The sequence below is a fragment of the Lissotriton helveticus genome, chromosome 8 (assembly GCF_964261635.1).
Source record: "Lissotriton helveticus chromosome 8, aLisHel1.1, whole genome shotgun sequence".
Classification (NCBI taxonomy): Eukaryota; Metazoa; Chordata; class Amphibia; order Caudata; family Salamandridae; genus Lissotriton; species Lissotriton helveticus.
The window spans coordinates 44,482,341-44,499,122 of record NC_136069.1 but is presented as its reverse complement, the minus strand read 5'-3'; the positions used below and the strand labels follow the sequence as shown (position 1 = coordinate 44,499,122).

The 16,782-nt window shown below is 42.7% G+C and overlaps 1 protein-coding gene across 2 annotated transcripts in view; it reads right to left on the bottom strand.

Annotated features, from left to right (window-relative positions):
- LOC144772321 (uncharacterized) overlaps nucleotides 1-7,117 on the bottom strand; it is a 34,684-nt gene extending 27,567 nt beyond the window's left edge. Inside the window, exon 1 of one of the 2 annotated variants that reach the window (XM_078656559.1) lies at nucleotides 6,979-7,117. The gene's annotated coding sequence lies outside the window, so the exon portion shown is untranslated. The remainder of the gene's footprint in view (nucleotides 1-6,978) is intronic. The other variant, XM_078656558.1, reaches the window with a different exon arrangement.
- Between the last annotated feature and the right edge of the window lie 9,665 nt (nucleotides 7,118-16,782).

The following is a 16,782-nucleotide window of genomic DNA, read 5'->3' as shown; positions in this document are numbered from 1 at the left end:
CCATTTTGTCTCCCAAACCTACTTTAGTACGGTATCACCACGCACACCTTGTTGCTATTGTCATAAGGCCGTTTGAACTTGGTGTACATAAAACCAATCATCTGCTTATTGCCGCACAGATTAATATGTCCTCACAGCACTCTAACAGACATTAACTATTCCCTTAGCCACTAACCAATTCCCGCCCCCTTTAACAATTTCTTATTTAACTTCAACTTGACATTTTCCATTAGTAACAGGCACTTTTGCCCTTTCTCCTGACTCCAATGTTTCTTTGTGCTGAACTGGCCTGTCTGCCTCTGGAGCAAACCTGCCTTCCTTTCATCCGTTGTTCTTTTTCCTCTTACCTCTAAACTCATCCCTAGTGCCCTTCGGTGAGCTTGACCCCCTATGACTAATACCCCTTCCTCTAATTGCATCTCTTTCCCAGTGCCCAACCTGCTGCTGAAGCATATTGTTCCTCTACCAGGGTAGATTGGGAGGCTTAGTGCTTCCCTAGAGCAATTGCTCTATCGCAAATTCAGCACTGTGTAGCAATTACCACTTCCAAATCTCGCAGGGTGAAGTGGGCAGTACCTTCCAATGCACCTAGTGCCCTGCAAGTCCCTCAGTGTGTGGTGTGCATGTAAACTTCATAGGAAATACCATAATTGAATTTACCAATACTGTTGTGTGGCGTTTTAGGCTCAGAGTGAATTTTCCAGATTCATGCCCTTATATAGGTACAATTCACATTACCCTTATATAGGCATAATAATCAAGCCCTTATTTAGGCATAGCCCATGCTACCCAAATACAGGCATGGCTACTTCCACCCGTACCAAATGTCACAACGATTTCTTGGAAAACCAGCTTAAGCAGTCAGGGACTTCCCCTTGCTTGAATATTGATTTCTCCAAGAAGTCAGTTACTTTACAATGAACAACTATTCCCAAGGGGTTCATTCATGACGTTCATACTTTACATCAAACTATGGCATTCCTAAACACCTTCAAGGTATAAATATACCTTCACTTGACGTCTGGTATCAGGGGTCCCCTACTCGATTTAGGGGCGTTAAGGGGAGTAAGGGGTAGTAGCCAATGGGATACTTACTCTTGGGTTCACTACACCCTCGAGAAGACCACTTCCTGTGGGGAATGGGCATCATCCTTTCCCAGAATTCCCAATTCCATCACACACAATATGGTGGGATTTCTCAAGTTCTGTTCACATCAGACTTGGTCGCCCTAGAGGTGTTCCCAGCCTGGTAGTGCAAAACGCCTCCGGTATAGCTAATTTCCTGCCTGTCTGGGTAGCAGATGGTTTACAGTGGGAGGGGGGCGGGTGGGGTCGGCATCCTCTCCTGTGAGATAAGTCAGACTTGCATACCAAAAGGCGGTGTGCTTTTTGAGACCCCTGCCTTGGAATGCTAATTTTACCAGCTTTCCTAGAGGAGGAGGTGATAATGCCTCTCTCCAGAGCAGGTATTCTTCCTGAGCTCTTGAGAGCGAAGACTCGCACCTCTATGGGGTCAGAAAGTCATCTGCACAGCAGGCTGGACAGAGACAGTCAGCTAGCACACTAGGGGGCTGGTAGGTTTCTGGGAGAACCTCTAAGGTACCAACTGGGTGCATGTTTTAATAAATCCATCACTAGAATCAGTGTGGGTTTATTAATACAAGGTGTTTGATACCAAACACCAATTGTTTCAGTGAAGCCCTTATGTAGCTGAGGAACTCGTTTTGAGAAGTGCCCAGTACATACCTTAAGATGGTTTCCGTGCTCACTTGCAATATCTAGCAATAGAAGCAGACATCACTGGGGCACCTCTGCTTATGCAAATATGTCCTCACATAAAATATAATGCACCCTGTCTTAGGGCTCCAATGCTTGCTGTAAGGGGTGATTTACATATATTAGATGCAGTAACTGGCATGATACACAGGAGTGTGTCATATTGTGTTTCCTTCATGGTTTGTACCATGTCACGCAGCCTGCTCTGGCAGTCTGGGTGGAATTTAAATGTGGGTCCATTAGGGTGGCATAAGCTATGCTGCTGACCTTGGGAACCCTCTTTAGTACCCCCGCCCTAAGTACCTGGATTTCTATTACCTGTTTTACAAGGGTGCTAAAGTCCATAGCCAGTTGTTGCACAATTAGCCTTTATCTTGTTTTAGGGAAGGAGCTCTGGCACTGAGGTCTGTTAACCCCTTCGCTGCGGCGGCTATTCCGCCGCATCGCTAAGGGGGCGGGACGGCGGCGCGGTGGTCTCGTGCTCATGACGGAACCTCTCCGTCACGGCACGCGGGTGAGCTGTGCTTGTGACAGAACGGTTCCGTCACGGCCCCGCCCGCTCAATAGAACGCGCCGCGCAGGCGCGGCGGCCGGGCCGTGACAGAACCGTTCCATCACCAGCACAGCCCACCCGAGGCTCGTGACGGAACGGTTCCGTCACGAGCATGGGAGGGGTTAAGCAGGCCTCAGTGCACTGTCAGAGTCGAAAATCTGCATCTGGTAGCTATTAAGGGGGCACAAATGGCGTGACAACTGCAACACAAGCCCAGTTCCCTACAGTTATCTTTTGATGGGAGATGAGTTTTATGAGACCAAGTACATACATTTAAAATGACTCTTATTCTACATATATGTATTCTAACTTTTGGTATGTCCCCCTGTGTGCCATATGAATATTGTTCACTAAGCACTCTAAGGTTTAAACAGTGCGGCATGGTAAAGGAAAAGGCAGTCAATTTCTCAGAATGGAAGAATTAGAATTAAGAATGAGAAAACATTGCCCCATTTCGTTATCCTTTGGGGAGAGGTGGTCAGTGTGGGTAGTAGAGAACTTCATATACTTCATTAATCATCATCTTACTCACATATACATTAAGAAGTACAGTTTTAAATGCAGCTGTATGGAAGTCGAAGGTGTGAAGGCACTCAGAGAGATAAGATCTATAAACGTTTGAGTACTGGGAATTATTGAGTTCCTGCTAGCACAGCGTTGCCAGCGTATCAGGTTCAGATGCTAATAACACATGAAGGCTTTTCAAAAATACAGCTTCTCTCACTGGGATTTGATTTTGTAATCTAAACTCAAGACAGGTTTCAGCATGGCCTATGTTTTTGGGTATCTGAAAAACTGATTTAAAAGCCTTTATTTACATCGTTTTCAATAGTGGAGCACCTTGACCACTAAGGTTGACTGAGCTGCAGTTCAGTGCAGGGACCAATTTCGCCTCCATGACTTTGATCAAATGAGTGTAATTTGGACACAATAACTTGTTTAACAGGGTCTTAAAAGCACAGTAGGAAGTTGCATTTTTGGCATTCAAATGATTAAAATGACCCTTAAATGAGGTCATATCATCGAAACTAATACCAAGATTTTCGTATGATGTCACTGCCTCTATAGATTTTTATTAATATTCAGCTCCAAGCTGTTGACGGATACATATTCATCGAAGGACCCTATTATCGCTGTAATCCTTTTGGTGTATTGCTGAGTGATATAGCGTCATATGCGGATTTTAAGTACTTTATATTATGACCTGCAAGTATTGGTCATTGGCTTGCGTCACTGCCCTTCATAAATGCTGCCTTCTGATTGGTAAATAGGCTTGTTAGTCCCTCCTTAGTGCTGCCTTGTCTGCATTTGTAACTTCCCATGAGGACTGGCCCTTTACTTCTGGTGATACACAGTACATCTTATTTTCTCAGTAAGCACCCTATACTTTACTGCGTTTCTCCTACTGCAGGCACTGCATGCATTTCTGCAACATTCAGCGCACCATGCGCTTTACAAGCCATCACGCACAAATCTTTTATATACACGGCGCTGCTCCATGTTTCACTCTGACGCCATGTACATCAAGTGGTTACGCAATGCTTGTTTTAATGCTCTTGATGTTCAAAAGATTGCCTGCCGTGCTTTCATGCTAAGAAGCCACGCCCCTTTCTTTAGGCAACTCAGCGTCTAAAGAAAGGTCTGTGGCACCTATTGCATTGTAAATCCTTGTATTATCAATGGCAGCACATGTGGTATTTTAAAAATGTGAGGCGCGCACAACTTGAGCTTTTGTTGACACTTTAGCCAAGCAGTAGGGGTGTGAGGTAGCAGCGACACAGGCAGGCTGCAACGGGGGCTCTGTACGCTGGCTCTTCTCCAAGCCATCCCTGCAGGCCGGGCACCGCTCCTGGTAAACTTCAGGCTGCTCACACTGAGTACTGCTCGCTTTAGTTTACATCCTTGGGGCTCCTGACATTAATTAAATTAAAAACATCAGGCGACTATGAAGCTTTCCTCTCCCAGCGTGAGGCCCATTAAACCATTTAACCATACATGGAAGGGGAGCCCGGAAGAATAACAAGAAACCTTAAATGGGTTAATTGTGGATCAAGAAACGATCTCTCCCCGCAACAATTGCTCCTTGCTAAGCAAAAATGTTTCCTTGCCGGCTTCCCATCCACACATAAATAAATTGTTTACTCCTCCTCACACTGGTACTGGGTATGTAATCTATATTCGCATTAGAAAACACGAGCCAAACATTTCCAGCAAACCACGTTTTGGCTTTGCACGCTGTACTGTTGCCTGGAGCGGGCACAATACATAAGGTACACGTGAAATGAAGCAAACATTCCTTGCTTATCAAACCAGAGTTGTATGACCTCTTCTTGCTCGGGTACAGGCTGTGAGCAGGTGAAACATGAGCATGCGTGCCTCTCCTGGGATCGCGTTGAACAAGCATTTGCAAAGCATTAGGTCTCGCAATTGCGAGATTTTGACATATTGGCATTGTAAATAACAATGCCATTTATTTATGTGTTTAAAAAACACCTGCAATAACAAAAGGCATTGTCATTTACAATACCTATAGGTCACATTTTCTAAAATGTGAGACCCATTGCATTGCAAATGTTTGTTAATATTGTAGCATTGCAATGTGTGTGGCAATTGTCTTATCAATATGCATCCTAATGATTTTTCAACTGGTTTTTTAGCATATTGTAATGATTTTCAGTAATTCACCAATAAAATGTACTTACTTAAAAAGTACAGTTTTTGAGCCGTTCTTGGCTGCAGTGCAATCCCATGCAAGGTCAAACTTTGTGCCATTTTTGGCTTTTTTCATTTCATATTGAGTCCAATGCGTTCGATGTATTTTGGCTTTGGACACAAACGCCAAATGAAACCGTTCTATATCCGGGTGCATTAAGGGCAAATAAGAAAACACCAAATTCACAGTTACGTTTCCTTGGTGGAAAGATGAATTCTGCGTCATAGGATAGTCATTGATAGTCCTAAACGATGCAATAGTTCTGTGCTGCATGCGTGGACAACCAAGCACTTTGCCGTACGTATATTGTTCATGAATATAAACTCAGAGTGCTAGTGTCCATCTGATGAACAGTAGCTATTAGTGGTCTATCAAAGGGTAACTTCCCCCTCCCCCCTTCCCCGTGTATAGTCTATATGATCGTGAATAACCCATTTCAAACCAGCATTGCAGAATATTAGTAGCAAAAATGGCAGAAAATGCGTAATGGGGTGAAAGAAATGCAGCATTAAAGTGCTCAAGAGAAAAGAGTATCCTGTCATTTTATGGTCCCAGAAGCTTTCCCTCCCATGATGCATTGTATTGCCCGGTGCCTCACAGAAGTTCAGTTTTGTGGCTACTACGAGTAGGATCTCACACTTTTTTTTGCAGAATTTTCTATCCTACTTTTTTTACTTTCACCTGACGTTTTATATACCAAGCTACCAAATGAAGTTATTTATTTTCTTACATCTGGAATTATTTTCAATCAGATTCTCTTTTCTATTTAAGAAGTGCCACTTCTGTGGAAGAAAAAACAGGCAGTTTCGGATCCACACAAAGTCTGTGAGGTATGCCTCCTGGCCTCATATGCTATGAAAGATTGCGATATTTTCACAAACAAGGTCTGGGAGGTATTAGAAGACCTTGAGGGTATAAGGTTGAGGAAAGAAGAGAGACAAAAGAAAAAAAAGATGCAGGAAGCCTCTTTTCAGGTAACTTCTGGAAGTAAGCTGGCTACTGAAAAGGACTCCCAAGCGAGGTACCAAGGACAGATGACTAAGTTTCATCGGTCACCACTCTCAACACCACCCAGAAAGGCATGTCTCCCATGGGGACTGAATCAGCCCCAGCTCAGGGTCGGCCTTGAATCAGCCCCAGCTCAGGGTCCTTGAATCAGCTCAGGGTCCTTGAATCAGCCCCAGCTCAGGGTCCTTGAATCAGAGCGGCTCCGAGGAAGGAGGAGGAACAGCACCGACAGCAGAGCAGAGACCTGGAGGTAAGCTGGCTCCTGAAAAGGACTCCCAAGCGAGGTACCAAGGACAGATGACAAAGCTGTAGGTTTCATCGGTCACCACTCTCAACACCACCCAGAAAGGCATGTCTTCCATGGGGACTGACTCTAGTTCTATCAAAGTGAATGGACCCTCATCTGAGGCGACTCACAAGGCCACAGTGCAGCATCTTTCCTCGACAGCAGACTTTTCATAGACTTTACATCTGCCTGAAGAGTGAGTAAGGTACAAGCTTTGTTGTCAACCGAGCTTTGCACCATTTGTTTGTTCTTTAACAGGGCAGTGATGAGGACACACCCTGGCTCCACTGATAAACCACTGGCTTCAGCAGAGGCGTGTTTAGGACATTCGTCTTTGTGGATGGGGGAGACTGAGTGATTTGCCCAGAATCACAGGACCTCGAGACTACACTCCCCAGCTCGAAGGTCGGCAGCTCTGGCCGTTACACCCCCCCCCCCCCCTGCCCCCTGCCCCCTGCCCCCTGCCCCCTGCCCCCTGCCCCCTGCTCCCCTCTCTCTCTCTCTCTCCCCCCCCCTTGGGGCCGCGGTGTGTTTCCGGAAGTACCACACACCGGAAGTGCCACAGTTTGTTTAAAAAAAAGCTGGAAATGCTTTGAACTCAGCAGAACAGCCCTGAGAGTCTCTGCTCGCACCATCACTCACTTGTTGTGGTTTCCCACCCCTCATTCCTCCCGTCCTTTCTTCGTCATTTTTTCCGCGTGAACTGAGACCCGAGAGCGGCTCCGAGGAAGGAGGAGGAACAGCACCGACAGCAGAGCAGGATGGAGACAGGGAATAGTGCGCACGCGCGGATAAGAGATATTATGACTGCGCATGCTCAGAGAAGAGTACACTTTTCTCCGGGCACGCGCAGAACGGTGCTCCCTCTGTTTGTCATGCGCAGTAGACTGATCTTGACACGTGGCATGTTGTCATTGGTGCTGACAGCTCCAGCAGGGGGCGGGCTCTCACGGGGCCATCTTTTTAGGCAGTTTTATAACAACGTGATCTGGACACAAAGGTGTCTGAGACCTTCACACGAGCACTAGTTTCATTACAGATTGCCACATTCATTTTAGCCACCTAGAGATCATTGCCCAGAATCACAGCATGCTGAGCCCTCAGCGAGACTCGAACTCAGTTCTCCAGCTTCAAAGTTGCTAGGGCTGGTTGTTACGCCACATCCTCTCCCCCAATTAGGCCTGTTGTGTGTGCTTCTGGAAGTGCTACAGTTTGTGTAAAACCCATTAAAGCCATTTTAAGTCAGCAGTTTTTGTGGTAATGTAATGTCTTTTTTCTTTCTTTATTATAGTTTCTTTGATGTCATATAGAACTTTAAAGTGTAATGTAGAATGTTTACTATGTAATGTGGATTGTGTTGTTGGTGTACCCAGGTTCTAGACCAGAGAAGCGGTTGGAGCTTATCTGGTCTGGACGCTTAGCTTTGAGCACCAGTGGGTCTTTGTACAATTTAAATAAACTTAAATGTAAACTTATTTCGCCTCCTCCGCTCTTTACATTGGCGACGAGGTTTATTTAATTAATTATAGACCCACTGTATTGCAGAGCGCCTGTTAATTTTATTTGAAAATAAATTTTAAGAAAAAGATCGGACTCACGGCGTAATCAGCATTTCCTGGTAATGTCATGACAGCTCATTACGGTGATCTCTGCTGAAGCTAAGGTACCGTGAACTTTGAAATTTGGAAGAATTAGAGGTCGCTGGCTGTTTTACATTGCTCGCGCCTCATTTGACGGTTGGGCTGCTCGTGACTTTGATCAGCGCATCTCAAGCTGTGTGCCAGTGAATGCAGTGACGTCAGCACATAGCAACGGATGACTGGAACACATCGTTGTTTGTGAAACGCAGCGTTGAAGCACGTAACGCCGCAGCCATTTTGGGAGCGTTTACGAGTGGGCCAGCAGTTGTGTAAAGAAGTTCACGGCGGATCTGAAGCATGACAACAGGGGCTGGTTTAAGAGTTCTAACAAAAGAATGATAAAGGCGGATTCAGTGATTCACACACTTATAATCTATTTATGATATGTAGTTCTGGAAAATTAAACAAGTTAAAGTTGGTAAGCGGGAAGGTTTAAAATATTCTGCTTACTACAGTGATATGCACACTTGCTTATTTAGAAGTGCATGTTACATTCTGGATACAACTTTGATTTGCACACAATTTAAAGGTTGTTTAAAGGAATTTGCTTCAGTGATATGCACACTTAACTAGTATTTGTTGAAAGTTTTTTTCATTTGTGATCTACTTGCTGCAGTGATGTGCACACTTACTTATTTTAAAGTGCATGTCACACCTGTTTTACAACAGTGATTTGAAGACTATATAAAAGTTATTCTAGATTTATTGCTTTTGAAATATTGATTTCTCTCTCTTGTTGCATTTTATTGTTGAAACATTTTATAAATTGACATGGCATCTTCTCAAATTTGTAATCAACCTACTATTTTTTGGGAAATTCCTGGAAAACCGAAATTAAGGTGGAAGAAGTGGTTTGAGACATTTGAAAATTATATTGTTGCCATTGATGGTACAAAATTTTCTGCAGAAAGGAGAAAAGCAATTCTTTTTAGTTATTTAGGTACAGCGGCAATAGAAATTTTTAAGAATCTCGTGCCTATTGCGCCACCAAGTGGAGGTGGTGATGGTTGGAACGTGTTCGTTGAGGCAGTGGCAAGACTTAAAAACAGTTTGAAGATGAACCTAATGTGATGATTGAAAGACATGCCTTTCATAAAAGGAAACAGTCAATCGATGAGTCAGTGGAAGATTATGTGGCAGCTTTAAGAGTTTTGGCAGCCAACTGTGAATTTGGAGCTTATGTTGATTTATCCATAAGAGATCAATTTGTATTTAATTGTGCGTCCAAAAAGGTGCAGGAATGGCTTTTAGCTTGTCGTAATCCTACTTTAGCTGAGGTAATCGATTTAGCCAAAGGGATAGAAAGATCTATTGAGTCTTCTAAGGTTATTGCTGCTGATAAACTCAAAACTACGAATAATTCCTCTGTTTGTGCTGTACAAATGCGTAATAGGGGTAATTTTAAAACTAGTAGAGAGTTAAGTTGCTTCAGATGTGGGTCTAAAATGCATTTGGCAAACTCTGCGGAATGTCCAGCTCTAAAGAAAAAGTTTACTAAGTGTTGGAAGGTTGTTCATTTTTCATCTTCGTGTAAAACTCCAAGGAAAGGTGTCAATGCTAATCCTACCGTTAGTAGTGTCTCAAGTGTTGATGATGATTTGCAAAAATTAATCATCACTATTTATGACGATGCATTTAATGGGAAAATCAATAATGTCACCCTTCCTTTCAAAGCTCCTTTAGGTACTGTTCATATTGGTAATGTTGCTTTTGAAGCTATGGCGGATTCGGGTTCGCCAGTGACCATCTTATCTGATGTTTTCTTTAATGAAAATTGGAAAGGTGTCAATCTTACAGAAACTGATATCAATCCCAAAGCTTTTGGTAATTTTGAAATCAAAATGTTAGGTGTCTTTGAGGAATCTTTGAAGTTTGAAACTCGTGTGATATTTACCAAAATTTATGTAGCTATGGATGGGAAAAATATTGTTGGATGGTACGATTTAGGGAAGCTTGTTGTGAATCTGTGCCCTGGTTCAGATCGTCCAATTCAATTGAGAGATATTTCTATTAGCAATGTTTCTTTAGAGAGTCCATTGTCTTCCATTCTTCTAAAATATAAGAAAGTTTTTGAGGATAAAGTGGGGGAGGTAAAAGGATTTTCACATAGGATTAAACTCAAAAAAGGAGCCTTACCTGTACAGCACAAAGTTAGAATGGTACCTTTGGGGGTGAGGGACAAACTTAAATTACATTTGGATGATTTATGTTCCCAGGGTATCATAGAGCCAGCTGACAGCTCTGAATGTGTTTCGGCAATTGTAATTGCTCTTAAGAAAAATCAAGATATCAGGTTGTGTGTTGATCTTCGATCTCTTAACAAAAACATTGTAGTAGAAACTTATCCTTGGCCTAGGATCCAAGAAATGCTGGCGGCTGTCAATGGTGCAAAATATTTTTCAATCATTGATCTTAAAGCAGCCTATCATCAGGTGACTCTAGAGGAAAATTCGAAAGATCTTACAGCATTTATTACTCCGTTTGGGTTGTATAGATTTCTAAGGATGCATTTTGGCCTGGCATCGGCTGCCAGTGTCTTTCAGAAGTTAATTGAGAGCTTATTCAATGGTGTGAAAGGTGTTCAGTCCTTTCAGGATGATATTTTAATCTTTGCAAAATCTATCAATGAGCATAAATTAACTTTGGAAAGAGTTTTGAACACCTTGAGCAGCAAAGACATGACTGTTAGTAAGGAAAAGTGTAAGTTCTTGGTTAATGAGATTGATTATTTAGGTCATAAAATCACTCCGGAAGGCATTTTTTTCCAAAGAGGATATTATTAGCAATCTAGTAAATGCTAGAACGCCACAAGATAAGGATGCATTACGCTTATTTCTTGGGTTAAGTGAATACTATGCCAAGTTTGTAAAGGGCTATGCTTTTGTTGTCGAGCCACTTAGACAACTTCTAAAGAAAGGTGCAAGGTTTGTGTGGACGGATGTACATGATGAGGCTTTTCAGAATGTGATCAAACTTATTGCTAAAGCACCTGGCTTTAAAACTTTTGATCCTGAAGGGAAGTCGTTTGTAACTGTTGACGCTAGTAATATCGGATTGGGTGCTGTTTTCATGCAAATTGTAGATGGAAAAGAACGGGTCATTTCTTTTATTTCTAGAGGTATTAGGGGAGCTGTAGTTCACTATAGTACTATTGAAAAGGAGGCCCTAGCTTGTGTGTGGGCTGTGGAGAAATATAAGAATTGTTTGTGGGGAAGACCTTTTGTGTTGGTGACGGACCATAAACCTCTTGTTTACATGATGGATGGTGTCAGGAGTGGTAAGGCGTCATAGAGGTTGGTTAGGTTAATAGCTAGGCTGCAGGAGTTCAATTTTGTGATTCAGCATATTCCGGGTGGTAAGAATTTTACTGCAGACTGCTTATCTAGATTACCTCCAGTTAATGATTGTTGGGATGACATTTTTGATCAACATGAGTGTGTGGTGGCTTCTTTAGATGCTGTGGAGTCTTGCAATTTTGGTATTGACGAGAAGGAATGGAATGATCATGTTGTTAAAGACAGTTTGTTGGCCAAGGTCAAATTTCATGTTGTTAAGGGATGGCCTTCAGCAAAGAATATTGAGAAGTTTTGCACAAGTTGCGGAGGAACTGTCTATTGAGAATGGAATTTTACTAAGACAAGACTAGTTTGTTCCACCAGCTAGTCTTAGAGATAAGATCGTCAGCTTAGCACATTCAGGGCATCCGGGTGTTTCTGGAACAAAAAAATTACTAAAGTGTCATTATTGGTGGCCTGGTTTGGACGCCTCTGTTGAGAGGTTTGTTGATAATTGTTCAGTGTGTGTTAAGTTGGACAAGCACTGGAAGGTGTCTAATGAACCGTTGTCGATTGGTGATGGTCCTATAGGTCCCTGGGAAAAGCTTTCTATTGACTTTTCAGGTCCTTATGAGTGTCTTGGCAGAGAGAAAAGATTTTTAATTGTTCTCATTGATGACTTCTCAAAGATGCTATACTACTCTTTTGTTGAGCATCCTAGTACTGATGAGGTCATATGTTTTCTGGATAATATTTTCAGGATTGAAGGGGCACCTATCTCCATTATGTCTGATAATGGTGTTCAATTTATTTCCAATAAGATACAAGTGTTTTTGAATAGATTTGGTGTGTCTGCTAAACGTGCTCCTCGGTATAGTCCTCGTTCAAATGGTCAAGTTGAGAGAGCCAATAGATTTTTCAAAGAGGGTATTCAAGCTGCATTAGAGAGTAAAATTGATGTGTTTGAATTTTTAAAAGAGAAAATTTGGAGTTATCACTTTACTCCCAATTCCTGTACTGGGGTTTCTCCTTACACGTTAATGAGAGGTAGACAGGCAAGATCTATGTTTATGCCTCTGTTAAAGAGGAATAACAATTTTGCAGAAAGTTTTGAAGTTTCTGTTGGTAGAGCCAGAGATAACATGGCTTCTGCATGCTTGTCGGGGATCATTCTAAGAGTAAAAATTTGAATGTTGGTGATTGGGTGAGAGTTATCAATCCTTCTTTTACACCTAAAGGTATGTCAAAGTTCTCCAAACCTTATGAAGTGGAAGTTGTCACTGAATCTGCTGTTCTGCTTAAAGGTAAGGGGTGGTGGAGCAAGATTTCTGTGGTTGTTCTCAAACCTGGTCAGGAATGTTTTTTTTGTAGAACGGAAGATGGTGTAGATATTTGGTTTGATGATTCTTCCTGTGGTCCATTACGGTCTGAGCAGTCTGAGCGGTCTGTTCATTCTAATGATGGCTCTTTCTGCAGTCCATTACGGTCTGAGTGGCCTGCTCATTCTAATGATGGATCTTCTTGTGGCCTATTTCGGTTTGAGCGGTCTGAGCGGCCTGCTCATTCTAATGATGGTCTGGACAGTTCTGTTCTCTCAGATACTGATCCTGTTTTGGATTCTTCTGCTTCTGATTGTGATGTTGGTACTAACTCTTCTGTTCATGGTTTACATGGTTCACTTAAGAGATATGTTAGGTTGCCAAAGAAATTTGATGACAATATCTTAGATTAATTCTTGTTTCCTTTGTTTTATTTATTTTATTGTTGTTTTATTTTATTGTGGAAAAGGTGCATGTGGTAATGTAATGTCTTTCTTCTTTCTTTATTATAGTTCCTTTGATGTCATATAGAACTTTAAGGTGTATTGTAGAATGTTTGCTATGTAACGTGGATTGTGTTGTTGGTGTACCCAGGTTCTAGACCAGAGAAGCGGTTGGAGCTGATCTGGTCTGGGCGCTTAGGTTTGAGCACCAGTGGGTCTTTGTACAATTTAAATAAACCTAAATGTAAACTTATTTCGCCTCCTCCGCTCTTTACACTTTTGCTTTTGTTTCCTGTAAAAGTATTTTAGAACTGACTTGCATTGGAATTCTTTAGACGAGTTTATATTTGTTGCATTAAATTTATATTTAAAAAGTACGAGCTTTGAATGATATTTGTATAGCTTTTTTGATATGAAAACACTGGCCAGGCGGGGGGAGGTGACAAACAAGGCTAGGGGAAGCAGCTGCTAACCCTTGTGATCCTATGTTACACATTGGGTGGGACTCGTCAAACTCTTAAAGTATTGGTCCAAGAGCCATAGTGAGTGCCAAAGCTTCAGAAGCACTGCGACAGTATGTAACACAAAGCGACAAGTCAGGTGAAGAAGAGAGGCTAGCACAGGGGTACTCATAGTACGGCCCGCGGGCCGCCACCGGCCCGGCAAGCCTTCCTTGGCGGCCCGCGGACCTTTGCGACATCCTACCGGTGTTTTAAAAAAGAAATTTAAAGAGTGTCCGCAAACACTGAGGTTGCAGCAGCGCTCTATGTGGGCCGGGCGATTCCAGCGAACGTCAGAGTGATGCAGGGGCGCTAAGTAGAGGCGAAATACAACAAAGCCTCCTTAACAAGTAAGTGGTCTTTTAAAGACCTGTGAAGTACTCGGGTGCGGCCGGCAAGCTGCCTTAGCCCCGGCTGACACACACGCATGCCAGAATCCGGAATCGTAGGATACGGATGAATGACTAAAGCGTGTTCTGAATAAGTGAGGACACCTGTGGTTAAGTTGAGCTAACGGAAACGAGGACGTCTGTTTACATTGTGTTTGTTACAAAGTACTAAAAACGACAGAGCTGTAAATTAAAGTAAAATTGTATGTGCAACAACAAATTGTCCTGAGGATGGTCTTGGTGAAATAACTGTGAGAAACCGAAACGTCAACGCTACTACACCGCTTGTGGTTTCAAGATGTCAGCATAAGGAATAACAACTTTTTTGAATAGCATAATTGATTATTGTATGACTATTAATTTATATGGTTTATACATATTTACAAACGGTGTATGATACTACTGATAATTTAGAAAATCTGACAGTAGTAATTTAGTGTTGCTTTAGAGACTATATCCATACTATCGACTATTGTTCCTCATTATGAATGCTGATTTGTTGAATATATGACAAATGAAATCGTTTTGATATAAAAATCTGTGTCTTCACGTTCAGTTAATTTATGAGTTCCTGTTGGCGACAAATGATAAATGAAAAAGTTTTTGTGAAATAATTCCTCAAGGTTCATTTTCTATGTTATTCAATAAAGTAATACATACAAACTTTTTTGGACTGCGCATTGCTGTGTCTTTTTATGGTTTCAGCCGGTGTACAAGTGACTTTCAGCTGTCAAATGTGTGATCTTTTTGTAACACTTTCTGGGAAGTAAAGAAAAGCAAGAGCAAGAGAGAGTGTTTGAGTGCTTCTTTGTGAATTTTCTGCTACTATATCCCGACATATCACAGAACAATGAACATACGCCTGAAACAAATTGGTTGTGCTAATGCTTGCTGGCAGGATCAGATCTGTGAGTAACAGTATTTCAATTCTGCGATTAGACTGTGAATTTCTTATTACTAGCTATGATAAAAGGGGTGGTGGCCGTCACATTGTCTCAGTGTCTGATGTTCTCCCCTTCACACCACTTTTGTCTGCAGACTCCCAATCTGACACTTTTCTCTCAACATATTTCTGAAATCCCCTAGCTGCAGAGCTCACATGTTCTCTCCTTCCTCTTTACCAGTCTCATTTCACTCTCACTCTGCATGTATTTCCTTTCATTGTCACCTTTGCTGGTCACTCTTTCTACCAGAATTTCAACAACAGCACACCGCCTTCACCAAATGGTAACTACAATGGTTGCTGAGGTTGCCACACAGCCTCTTTTTAATGTATTTCGCCTTTATTATTAAGTCCAGGCTATAAAAAATATTGGGAAACACAGTAAAATCTGGTATTGTTTCCTTTATGTAGCATAAAACTAAAATTGCAAACGTATAAAGAAATCAGTGAGAAAGTATATCAGAGCTGTTTAAATCATGTCAGGATGATTATCAGACCATATAAAGGGATGGTAGCCATGTTACAAAAATATCCTGTCAATTTTACAAGAGTTATTTTTCACCTAACACCACTTGACTGTTCTAGAACAGCATAATGTAAATAATTTGCCAGTATGCTTTTTCTTAGAGAGATGGCAGAACTAATTGGTATGTGAGAACTGCTCTGCACAAAATCTACAATTTAGGCAGGCAATTTGAGAAACTCCTACTCACTTCAGTGAAAGTAAACAACTTGGCTGGACCATGGCAAATTTCCATAGCAAAGAGACACCTCTCCCCGCCCTGGATCATCAATCAATCAATCAGTAATTTTTTAAACCCACTACATACCCGTGAGGGTCTCAAGGCGCTGGGGGGGGTGGGGGGGGGGGCAGGTGGGGGCCGCTACTGATTGAACAGCCAGGTCTTTAGTATCCTCCTGAAGGTCAGCAGGTCTTGGGTCTGTCGTAGGCTCAGTGGGAGGGTGTTCCATGTCTTGGCAGCGAGGTGGGAGAAGGATCTCCCGCTGTGGTTGTTCTTTGGATGCACGGGATGGTGGCGAGTGAGAGGTCGGCGGAGCATAGCTGGGGATTAGGGGTGTAGAAGGAGAGCCGTCTGGTGAGGTAGGCTGAGCCAGTCTTGTGGAGTGACTTGTGTGCATGGATGAGGAGCTTGAAGGATATCCTCTTGTTGACGGGGAGCCAGTGTAGGTTTAGATCATAATAACTACTGGGGGTAGCACAGCAATTGGAAGAATTCCTGAGACTCATCCATGGAGATATAGTCTTCAGATGGAAAGGCCGACAGGTGTGGACTCAACGTCGAATCCAAATCACTGTTTTGCCATGTGAGTCTCCAGATCTCCTATGCTGCTGGTTCTCATGCCACAACCTACATCACAGATTTTTTATGCCAGTGAGCTGAGGTACCAGGTCCTGGGTGTGCTCAATAGAAAGGTTGCTTTCAAACTGGAAGTAAAAAGATTCCTTATGAACAAGTTCTTACCTTAATAGGGTGGTGTATTATCTGCTCTAATGCATTGGACTTACACCTTTACGCCCTGCGCTGGACGCTATCCTTGTTGGTTTTGAATCATTTGCTCCCCTCTACTTTGCTATGTAGCAGTTTTGATCTTATTAGCATGGTGTCCGGGCTCCCCCCACAAGTACCTGTTTCTTGTGGTGGGTCCTCGCAGAGACAACATGAACTGCCAACCCCACACACGCACCACCCTGCTCTAATTGGGTAACAAGACCAGGAATGGGGTGCGAGTGAGGATGGCAGCCAAAAGATCTGGGCAGGAAATGCTGGGTATGCAGGTGGGGGTGGAGGTCCCTCTCGTGGGTAGTCCCAGGGCACCAGCTGAACGGGGAGACAAGGGGACAGTAATTAACCACCGTTCTCTAGCATGCAACACAACCACAACACTCATATGGGACACAGCTTACCTCCTCATAG